Genomic DNA, 10,100 nt, shown 5'->3' with positions numbered 1-10,100 from the left:
TTGACTGATCTGCATCAAACCATTTTATGAAACTTCTGTTCCAAACCTCTTCCTGGTTTAAGTTAAATCAGAGTCCCCCAGCATACTTTTCCAGCTTGGGGTGGGGAGGGGAGGGGTGGAAGGCAGGAAATGTCCCCAAGCAGGAAAACCCCTGCTGGGATCTGGGGCCAGGGAGGAGGGTTAAACTTCCCTTCCCCCTGCCCTTCCCTGCTAAAAACTTACTGCTACGACTGTGGACTACAAATCCCAGAGGCACGTGAAAGCAGGGAGAGGAAGTGATAAGCAACCCTGTAGAGTCTTGTTGTTGTGATTGTGGACTGAAAATCCCAGAGATCTTGGGGGCAGCAGGAAGAAGAAGCACACAGCCCAGAGAACTATACTCTAGCATCAGCTTCTGGCCTGAGCCACTGCAGGTATGTGGTTGCATTTCCTCAATCAAAAGTGAATATCTGTCCAGCTGTTTCTCAGTTTAATCTCTGCAGTTTAGACTAACTTGCAAAGTCTGAATTGATTCAAGCTCAGGCTGTTTGACTGTCTGTAGTTAGTCTTTATGAACTAGTAGAGGTGGGAAGACAAGGCCTTTTATGGCCTTAAACAGGAGTGATGTGGTTATGGCCCCCAAATTCTGATAATTTGGGTTTGATTATCAATATGTAAATCATATTTACATATGGCTTTACATTGTCACTATGACATAATGAGAGTGTATAGCTTAATGAGCAATAGCAGAACTAGGGGTGGGTAACTGGCACACCAGCCTCAGGCACCCACAGAAAGGGTACACAAGGATAGAAACTGCCACTGCTACTGGCCTGTCTGCTGCTACTGCTAGCCTAGCAATGCTGGCACCCCTGGCACAGAACCCAGTTGTTACATATCTGCTAATGAGAATCAAGATCTTTGCATATTGTTATTTTGTTTTTTTGTAACAGTATCTACTATAACCTGTTCTACATTGGGACAACAGTTTATTGGGCATCACACAAACATGAAACAACATAGTTTTGGTCCAAAGGGCTAGCGTTCTACGTTACTGACACAGATCAAACATGGATAGGGCAGATTTATGAAGGCTCTGAATACAGCTCCACTGTACAGGAAATAACAGACCTTTTCTTGTTCCAAAAAAGTTTAGGAAACTTTTCCACCCAATTTAGATCATTTAATTTTTTCTCTTGTTCCTGCAGTTCTCTTCCTCCCTTTTAATATGTTACTAAAAGAGGGAGAAAACAAGGGGTGAAAATAAGTAAAAGGGAACAACATTTTGGGGGGGAAATAGACAATTGTAGGAGAAGTACAAGTTTTGCGAACATTTTCTTTTGATGAGAAAAGGCCATTTTAGATCCAAAAAAGTTGGAAAAAAGCTGTTGAGGTAATGTTCAGTCAATGTTACCCAAACAGCTCAACTCATAAGGAAACTCTGGTTTTTACAGGTTCAAAATGGGTCTCTCCATTGGTCTCACCACTGTCAGTGACCTGGGGCAGAGCAGCTCATTCCATTCAACAGCAGGCAGGGGTGCACAGTCAACACTAAGTAATTCCATTCTGTCCTCATGGAAGCCAACAGGATCTGGAGTAGTGTCTGTCTCCTATAGGATAGGGGCAGGATTGCCAAATCATTATTAGCAAAGGTTGAGTTCAAGCTAATGAATGACTGGGAGTCAAGGGAAGCTGTTCAGTCCTGCCCTGTGTTGATCTGAACAGCCTGCAAGTTAGGTACTTTCCCTCCTGCATAATGCCTGCTACAAATCAACAGTACAAGGCAAAAGCATAATACATGCAGTGACACATTCCTTACTAGAAGTCTGATCACATGAAAAACTGACTCATTGATTAATTTGCATAAATGTTTATGCATGATGATGTACACAGATTGACAGCTCTGGTCAAAGCTTCTGTAAAGGGAAGTCCTGGAACCTGTAGGGATGCTCTGGGCTGGATGACTCCTTGCTCTTGATCCTCGAAAAGCTGATGAGCCACCTACTTGCTGTCTAAAGAAGTGCTAATACCAATTGGCTCTAACGAGGCTTTGCATTAGAGCTCCCAGACGGGCATTTAATTTTGGCTTAATAGGACACATATTGTATCATTAGGCAAACATGCAGGGCAGTTAGGAGTATGCATTGTTGGGATCCCAGCCAAGTAGACAGATATTCCAGACTAACACCAGATGAATTTTTTTGTCTTGAACTTTCTTCCCTGCAAAAAAATACAGATTCAGTGGCTTGTGATTTTTTTATTTTCTTTTAATTGTGAATTTAAGTTTCCTTGAAATGCCTGCATAAACAGGCAAAAAAAAAAAAAAAAAAAGGTCATATTATTCCCTTTAGACTTTTCTTAAATAAGATTTTCTGATCTTTTGATTGAGATCTTTGCATTTGGATATTTCCCTTTATTTATTTATTTTTTTAAATGTTCAAAGTAAACCAAAATGCTTTGTTCCAGGCCAAAGGAAACAGTTAGTTAGACCCCAAATAATTACTCTTAATATTTTTTCAAGTGTCTGTAAACTGAAACACCAGACATTTGCATGGCTTTGGCTGCAATGTGTGTGTCAGGGTGGTTAAATTATCTTACTGTGGACCCACAGGTCCATACCTTGTTCCTGATTTGTCTTGAAAGTCTACTTGATCCTTCTATAAGTGGATGGCTAAGGAGTGAAAAGCAGCTGACTGTAATACTAGTCACTTCACTCCCTGACATGCGGCCTTGACTGTAGAAACTGTTGTGACTTCATCACAGTAGCCTAATGAGCCGGACCAGCTTGGGTGGACCTGAGGTTGTTTCTGTAGCATGCTCAGCCACACCGGACCATATCAGTGAATCCACCTCAATCCTATTTTCCAGCCCCCGCTATTAACTTAGTTCTTGGTTTGTTCCTTCTCCTGCCCTACCTCCAGCACCACCAGTGCACCTCAGCCCTAACCCACAGTATGTCCCACTGCTACTCGGAGTCAGCACCAGACCTGTGTCTGGGGAGAGAATGTAGCAGGACAGCAGAAGCCAGTCCCTGTCTCAGTCCCAGACAGCACACAGGGGGGTCACATAGGGTGAGGAGCTCAGCATCCCACTGTCCAGATAGACAAGGTTTTCCCAGTTCATAGCTTATAAAGATGGCAGGGAGAGGAATTAAAGGGTCAGGTGTTTCCAAATCTGGGAGACCACAGGTGGCAGGAATGGGGATCAAGCCTCCCACTGACGAGGCAGGATTCCTCAGTTCCTGGCATACACGTGAGATGTGAGAATGTGGGGTTAGCTCTCTCCACTGTCTGCCTGCCAACCAGAGATGTAAAAAGGCAGCTGGAAGCCTGGGGCAGCAGTAATGCACAAGGGCAGTAGCAACTTCTGACTACTGCCGAGCCATTGGTGTGATTGTGCAGCTGCAGAGGCAGCTGTTATTTTCTGCAGCTCCCCGCTCCCTGGCTCAAATCAGCATCCAGGGCTGCTGCCCCAGTCACCCTGTTTCAGTTACACTACTGCTGCTACCACCTCTTATACCCCACTCTTCCAGTGCCCCACTCCTCCCCCATCCATCCTACTCTTCTTATTTCTACCTTGGCCTTTTGTTAATGGAAAAACATCCATTCTGAGGCTCAAAAGAACTTTGAATTTCTAAATGGTTTCCAGGTGGAAGCTAATTTCACTTTTAAAAACTGCAAAAGAAAAACAAAAGTCAAAATCAAAATGGAAGAATTTGAAAGGATCAAAGAAGATATTTCAAATGACCTCTGAGCCTAAATTATGGCTCTGATTTTTGGTTCGTGAGGATTTGTAATTTAGCTGCTCAGACTGATGCAGGGCAGGGAAAATTTTGTAGTTGGGGAGATTCTTGTAGGATTTGCAAATCACCTCAAAAATAAAAAGAGACCAGCACCCTCAGCAGAATAGACCTAGATGCATTAATTCTTTCTGTCACTCAGCCAGTCAGGCCTATTTGTTGTGTTGTGATCCCAGGCCTGGGCCACCACGGTCTACAAGTGCTCTTCAGTGGCTAGAGGGAGGCCACTAAATGCAGAACAGATTTCTTGGGGCAACCAATAATAAAATAATTATCAAGATGTCGAAGGAGGACACCGAGCATACAGTTCCAGCCAGTGTTCAGTGCTCCTCAAGAGCAGCCTCTCACAAGGGCAAGCTCAGATCTGTGGTGAAGACCAGCCTAGAGAAAGCTTGTGATGGTCAGGGCTGGCATCCCAGAGCTGGGTCTGATGAGTGATGCGACACCTTATAATGCAGAAGAACTGATTAAACAATGCCAAACTGGGTTAATCCACTCACTCCTCCTCCAGAGAGCAACTCTACTGTGAGTTTTCATCTGGCTCATCAAAAAATAACATCAGCATTGATTTTGCTTTCCTCCTCCCAATCAATTCCCTTTGTCAGTCACACAATGGTCCAGGAATCTTAGAGTCCAGCATTTTTCTCCTGTTGCCAGCTCAGCAAGACCTGCAGCCAGGGGACCCCTCAACTCTAATGTAGAGGGAACTATTGCTCCCATATCTGGACCATTAACAGTTCTGTGAGACTGGAGGGCTCAGCATTGTGACCATAATTATGATATCCAGCACCAGTAGACCTCAAATAAGTTTGCTAGTGTTATCTCCATATCAGGGAGGGGATAGCCCCCCCCCCCCCCCTTACCCCCAGCCCTGCAAGAACATTATGTGTATTCTGTTTCTATTGTGGCGACTCTCTGAGATTTTAGGGACGACCACAGAGGCTTGGGAACCACATGGAGACTTTGGAGAAGTGGGTTTCTGGCGTACTTATGCCTTGTTATCCAGGACTAACAGAAAGCCCTTCTCTTCCTCTATAACCTCACCCTGGCCAGGTTCTGCCTATGTTCCTCCCAGGCATTTCCACTCTATGGCTGTTTTTCCCACACCCAATTCACATAGCATTTGTGCAAATGCCACTTCCACTGGTGACAAGTAATGCAGCGACCTCATTGCACCCTCCCACCATGATCTGTGCCCCATGCCCTGTGTTTGGTTGGATATAGGGGAGCTCTGGACACTAGGGTCAAGGTTAGCAGGGTTTGCTCACAGATGGGACCTTGTGGATAGCTGTTGGGGGAGGGGAGTGGGGGTCCCAAAGACAGAACAGAAGTGAAGGCAAAAAGCAGGCTGAAGGTGAAGGCTGGGTTGGGACTGGGAAAGCCTTCAGGGTCCCTGTCAACTTTTCCATGTATGAAGGTGCTGTAGGCCTCCTGGGACATGGGTTAATGAATGCATGGATGGCACAAGGATAGAGGGTTCTGATTTGGGCTTCTCACAAGCTAGCATCTCTCTGTCTGGCCCAGGATGTCACAATGACTAGACCAAATCCCAGGGATAAGAGAGACTGAGCTTTCTTATCGGACCCCAGCTCAGAGCTTGTTACCTTTGGCTCAAGAGACCCTTCTCTCACTCTGACCCCAGCCCAGACCCCAGACAGACTGAGATATTAGTGTCGCTGCTGGGGTCAGAGCCCAGCACAGACTACAGTATTACAGCCTGAGGGAGCTGCCCCCCCCCTTGTCTTACACCATCACATACCTCTATCTGACTCCAGCATAAATCCCATTACTTCAGCCTGACCCCAGGAGGGACCCCATTAGCCCAAACCTGAGGGAAGCTATTCCTGCCTCTACCATCTCCATTACCACTGAGTCCCTGGCCTGTGGTCCTATGACAGCTGGCTGTAACAGCAGCTCCCCACCTGCCCTTATTTCTGAAGAGCCAAAAGCAGTCCTCTGCCATCAGTCAATCTGTCTGTTTCTCTCTCCTGGTGTCATTACCATTTGTCTCATTGCTCTCTTTCTTATGCTGTTCTTTCTCTCTGTCTCAAGTTATTGACATCTGCTTCTCTGCTTTTCAACTGCATCTTCCTTAGAGCTCTCAGCCGGGTCCTGTGGGTTCACTTCCCCTTGTCAGAATATGAACAATGCCGCCACCACTGGCAGCGTGCGTATGTCTGTGTCAGGCATTTCTGAACACAACAAGAGGAAAAAGACAGGGAAAAGCTGGCAGATCAGGGCTTATCACCGCCAGCGTGGCTTGGGAGTTCATTAATTGCACATGAAGTGTCCAGCTGCCTCTCAGGCTCCATCAGGAAATTAGAATCCTAATGGCTACCGCATAGACCTGGCAGAGCTGATGGATGTGTTCCCTAGGGTTGCAAGGTCCCCATGAGATACATGAAATGGATCTGGCTCATTGAGGGCAGAACTCAGCACAACAACATTAACAAGCCCCTCCCTCCACTGTATGGATCAACAAGGGGGGGTGTATGTGTCACGGTCTTTTCCTATATTTTAGGGGTGTCAAACATATGCCCTATAGGCCAGATCCGGCCCACAGAGTCAGGTTAGCTGGCCATCAGCTTTGATAGGGGACCTTTCTGCGGCAGCAGCCAGGTGCCTGGACGAGACCCCCAGTCCTGGAGCTCCAGGAGCACCACAGGAGGAACCCTAGTACTGAAGCTTTTTCCTGAGGCTGCAGCCAAGAGTTGGTGATGCTGGGCTTCTTCCTACCAGGTCCCAGACTGGCCAGTTCAGGAGCTGGCTGGATCTAGCATTGGGAATGGGGGGATCTGTCAGCTTGATCTGGCCTGTGTGGCCAGCCCTGTGTTATCCATCTGGCCTGTGGACCGGTCCTGCACCACTGTTCTGGACAGTTTGGCCAGACACGTTTTATACCCTGCTCTACTGGATGGGAGGCCTTGATGAAGTTTGAAAAGTGATTTGCAGATCGCCATTTTGGGGACCTATCTTGAGTCATCCTCAAAACACTTGATTTTCAATGTTGCTCAGTACTTACCCTATGAGAATTCGGCCTTTAAGGTGTCTCAAGATAGGCACTCAAAATCTTTAGGCACTTTTGAATACGTGGATCATGAGACCTTTATAAGTGATTATTTGATTCTATGGGAAATCTGTTTACTATAAAGGAAACCTTCAGACGGGTGGGTATTTAAAACAAAACTAGCTCTTAAACTGAAGATGTTCATCCCAGTTCCACTGCAGAATGAATGTTCTTGTTCAGGATTACTGGATACCATAGATTAGGGGTCCCTTTTGGCACCAAAAGCAAATCAAATGGAACATTGAAGGCAAAAGCTGGCTGGTAAATTATCTTTTTTTTTCTTTAAAATATTATTTTTTGATGAAACAGATATGTTTGGTTTCTCATGGGAATCTGATATTTTTGACAAAAGGAAAAGCTTTCCAGTAAAAATTCTGTTTAATTTAAAAGCTGACCCTGAAGACGAGATCTATCAAAGGAATGTATAGGATTCTCTTTACTAGAGTATGTGAGGACCTCATAATCTCCAATGTATTTATGCCCTAGCATAACCTTGAGGCAGGGAAGTGCTATTATGACCACTGTACAGATGAAGAAACTGAGAGACAAAGCAACTAAAGGCAACATTTGTATAGATATTTAGCAGCTTCATACCACTGAAACCTATGGAAGTTAAGTGCCTAAACCTCTTTAAAATATGAGCCTAAGTTATTTGAATGTCTAAAGCAGGGCAAATAGTCAAGCCCAACATCTACAAGAATCCTAAATCCTATTTTAAAACCATCTGAAATCCTATTTTAAAACAAGCATTGGACCAGCTTCCAGCTGAAAACCCTATGTAAAGCCACTCCCATTATATATGAAATGGCTGTATTTTTAAGTCAGTGCTCTGGACACTTAAACTCTCTTTTGGAGGTTTATGATATTACTAGAAACCTATTGATAACAACTACAGCTTATGACAGGATACAGCTATTTTATTCACTCTGTGGCTGCGTCTGCACAAGATGCTGACTTTGTAGTCATTACTGCACAGTTATATTGTACTTGTATACACAAGTACTAAATAACTGCATAGTAGCCTGAGTTACTGTGCAGTAGTGCTGGTGAATGGCTTTTTTGTGACACCAAGAGCTCAGTAACCTGAGACAACTACGCAGTAGCATTGTGTCATGCTTTCTGCCATATAACACTACTGTGCAGTAGTCTCACTGCACAGTAGTCTGAGACTACTGTGGTAGTAGTCTCAGACTACTGCACAGTCATTGTCTCGTGTAGACACGGCCACAGTATAGATAAATAGCTGCCCTTCCACCATATTCAGCTACCTTTTGGTTTCACTGCCCTGTATGCTTTGACTGGAGTTTTCAGAAGGCTTCAGCACCCAGAAACAACATCAGGTTTTGTCAAAGAACTCAACACCAGTTACAAAAGACATCATGCTACAAATAATCCAATAGGAGTTAATGGGATGCTGGGAAGAGTTGGGAGGGGAAGATATTTTTCCCCTACAATTTTTTTTTAGGTGTTCCATTGAGTCTCCTATCCAATAGGATAGGATAGGTTTTTAAAAACCTAAAATTCCCCAAAAATGTTTCAGCTCTGGTGAACTGAAATATTTTATTTTGATCATTTAAAAAAGAACCAACTTAAATGTCAAATCACCTTAATGCACATTAGGCTAATACACATTAAATTTCGGTACACACTGAGGCAATTTGACATTTAAGGTTTGTTTTTTTTTAGTGATCAGAATAAAGTATTTCAGTTCACCAGAGCTGAAACATTTTTGGGGAATCCTAGTGATTTTTTTTAACTAACAATATTTGACAAAAAAATCTTGAAATTGCTGAAACACCTTGGTTTACCTTTCTGAGAATGGAAAACATATCCACAGAACAGCATTTTGATCAGGAAAACTAGAGCTTTCCCTTCTCAGAAAGCCAAACCAAGGTGTTTCAACAATTTCAAGATTTTTCTTGTCAAATATTGTTAGTTTAAAAAAATCCCTGAAAATGACCCCCCCCCTCAAATTTGAGTTTTGCTGAATCAGTATGTCTCAAAAAACAAAAGGTATTCTTGCAAAATTCCCAGTGAGCTCTGCTGCCCAGCACTTAGGAGAATCCAGCCCATATTTTGGATACCGACCCATAAAATTCTGGCATTCATGCCATATTCATCATAGGGGTAGGAAGGTGCCATTCCACTGGCTTCAATGGAATTGCATACTCTTATACAAACAGTGAACTTGAACCCAGTGAATCTGAACTTCCATGGGATCTGAGGATGCCCAGCACCTCTCAGGAAGCAGCCATCACAGCTTTAAGTCAGGAGAGCCCTTAAAGCATATGTTTAAATTTTAACTCATGCTCTTTCATTATTTTCAAATGCAATACAAAAATCTTTTAAAAACCCATATATATCAACTACACATGTCCACCCAAACTATATCACAAACAATAAGCAATAAAAGGAAAAAAAAGAGGAGGAAAGAAGGAGAGAGAGAAGAAGAGAGACGCATATATTGAGCAACAATCTATCTACCAAAATATCCCAAGAATTCCTTCTAAATTTCACTAAATTTTCACTAACGAATTGGCTAGAGGGTCGCACCCAGAGAGTCGTAGTGGATGGGTTGGTATCAACCTGGAAGGGTGTGGACAGTGGGGTCCTGCAGGGCTCGGTCCTTGGACCGATACTCTTCAATATCTTCATCAGCGACTTGGACGAGGGAGTGAAATGTACTCTGTCCAAGTTTGCGGATGACACAAAACTGTGGGGAGAAGTGGGCACGCCGGAGGGCAGGGAACAACTACAAGCAGACCTGGACAGGTTGGACATATGGGCGGAAAACAACAGAATGCAATTCAACAAGAAGAAATGCAAAGTGCTGCACCTACGGAGGAAAAATGTCCAGCATACCTACTGCCTAGGGAATTACCTGCTTGGTGGAACGGAAGCGGAAAGGGATCTTGGAGTCCTAGTGGACTCCAAAATGAACATGAGTCGGCAGCGTGACGAAGCCATCAGAAAAGCTAATGGCACTTTGTCGTGCATCAGCAGATACATGACGAACAGATCCAAGGAGGTGATACTTCTCCTCTATCGGGCGCTGGTCAGACTGCAGTTGGAATACTGCGTGCAGTTTTGGGCGCCACACTTCAAGAGGGATGTGGATAACCTGGAGAGGGTCCAGAGAAGGGCCACTCGTATGGTTAAGGGCTTGCAGGCCAAGCCCTGTGAGGAGAGACTAGAGAACCTGGACCTTTTCAGCCTCCGCAAGAGAAGGTTGAGAGGCGACCTTGTGGCTGCCTA

The 10,100-nt window shown here is 44.5% G+C and overlaps 1 long non-coding RNA gene across 1 annotated transcript in view; it reads left to right on the top strand.

Annotated features, from left to right (window-relative positions):
* Nucleotides 1-318: 318 nt before the first annotated feature.
* The window catches only part of LOC102377497, a 43,861-nt gene continuing 34,079 nt past the window's right edge, over nt 319-10,100 (top strand). Inside the window, exon 1 of the long non-coding RNA XR_324107.2 lies at nt 319-413. This is a non-coding gene — a long non-coding RNA (uncharacterized LOC102377497). The remainder of the gene's footprint in view (nt 414-10,100) is intronic.

Source organism: Alligator sinensis, unplaced genomic scaffold, assembly GCF_000455745.1.
Source record: "Alligator sinensis unplaced genomic scaffold, ASM45574v1 scaffold561_1, whole genome shotgun sequence".
NCBI lineage: Eukaryota > Metazoa > Chordata > Crocodylia > Alligatoridae > Alligator > Alligator sinensis.
Note: the sequence above shows the minus strand (reverse complement) of the source record. Positions and strands in the feature narration are given on the sequence as shown.